The sequence below is a fragment of the Neodiprion lecontei genome, chromosome 7 (assembly GCF_021901455.1).
Source record: "Neodiprion lecontei isolate iyNeoLeco1 chromosome 7, iyNeoLeco1.1, whole genome shotgun sequence".
Taxonomy (NCBI): domain Eukaryota; kingdom Metazoa; phylum Arthropoda; class Insecta; order Hymenoptera; family Diprionidae; genus Neodiprion; species Neodiprion lecontei.
The window spans coordinates 5,803,366-5,805,229 of NC_060266.1; positions in this window are offsets into that span (position 1 = coordinate 5,803,366).

Below are 1,864 nucleotides of genomic sequence, written 5' to 3' on the forward strand. Positions count from 1 at the left end.
TTTCAAATTTTTATCACTACTATCCTTCTGACCGTTGAAAATCGTTAGTTTATCACTTTATAGAGACTGATGGAAATCAGTGCGACCGGATTGATTTCTCACTGATTTAATTTGCACATAATATCACGAAGATTCAAGTTTTATTTTTAAACTGCATATATACCGAATCATGGTAGTTGAATTTGCTAACAAAAATTAGCGCGTCAATTCAGCTTTCTAGAACCAGGCGCGTAATTTAAAAACTTGTTAAATTAAGTAGAGTCATGTGAATAAAAAAAAATTAAATAATGAATTCTACCCGAGGACGATGAAGGAAAAAAAAAAAGCAATTCATAAAATGAACAAGTGAATTGAACTTCGTATTTTATCGTCCGAGAAAAATTTCTTGTTTAAAACGGTTGGGAGCGTTGATCTCATGCTTGAGTGCAGGTATTCATGCATCTACACTTATGTATTCGTATTTATAATACGCGTTACGTAACTCGGTTACATATGAATGAAGTTTTTTTTTTTTTTAAACGGCCTCTAGATAGGCGGAAGTATGCGAGTTACTCGCGTATATACTTATATACATTTATAGGTATAAAGCTGAGTAAAATACAGGCCAAAAATGTTAGTTCTGGTGAAAGTTACTTGCCGCAGTTACAATCGTGCAAGTCTCGATCTTTCTGGAATTTTCCACATTCTCTTTTGGCAGGTCTCTGACCATGCAAACTCGTAACGTATAATCGACGACGATGGAGCGAAAATGTAATTTGAAGCATCAGCAGCGAAATAAGCAGTTTGTATTGATAACTGATTGTAGCAAGCTCCGAAATTGTTCACACTGGCTGTGTTTTCACTTTTTATTTGGTTTTTTCAAATTTTTGCTTCAATGCACGTATGTATCTAAACCACAAACTTGTTTTGCTAATCACCAAGCCAGTCCTTGGCTAGCCAGTCTTCAATATTCCGTTCAAGCGCTAGAAACTCTATATCATATACACTGAGAGAAATTTTTAGTTCCGATTATCGCTCAGTCTGCAACTATTTTCATTTTTTACCATAATCGAAAAATATAGTTCTAGGTGCAAAGTGAAAATTAGTTTTCTAGCTGTCACCAGAAAGTCTAGTATCCGTTACTATTCTTTCTCGTTACGATCACTGTTGCTATATTTTCTTGCAACCGTTGCGAAAATTTAACGCTTGTGCAAGAATAAATTGACGTTAAAGTCTTATTTAACTAAAAAAGTAGAGCAAACCAAACAAACTGATTTTGGGTTGCAATTACCAAAAAAGGATCGACAATAGCGCAAAATGTTTACGCGTACCTCGTTTTTCGTAATTCCAATAATATTCAAACAGTTTTTTTAACGATACCCGTATTAATGAACTTTTCTAGTTACTACACAAATGAAATTTTTCTCAGTGTATCTAAACTTACACTAAAGATTGAAACCTCCAGCATCCGAAGACTTCTGACTGAATAATACCGAAAAGAACTTCTTACTTTGGGATTAATTTTTTAAAGAGTTGAACGATTTTCATAAAATCGGAACAAATTGCATTTATCTAGAGAAGCTGACTTTTATTATTGGGTTTTTTTTTGTACTCTACATGAATTATCAATCGTACACAAGTACAAGTTCTGGTGCAAATCAATAAATTAAATCCGGTACGTGGGGGGGGGGGAGAGAAATGTCAAATAGTTATTCTTCTTCAAACTGTTACAGTCTTATTTTGGGATATCAGTTTCTAAAAACTGGAATGTCTTCAACGTCGCATCTGAGTGTAGATTGCAATATGTTCTTGTTATGGTTTTTTTCGGAGGATTTAGGAATTTGGAGAAAATATGACATGCGATTACGGAATTGATTATTATTAT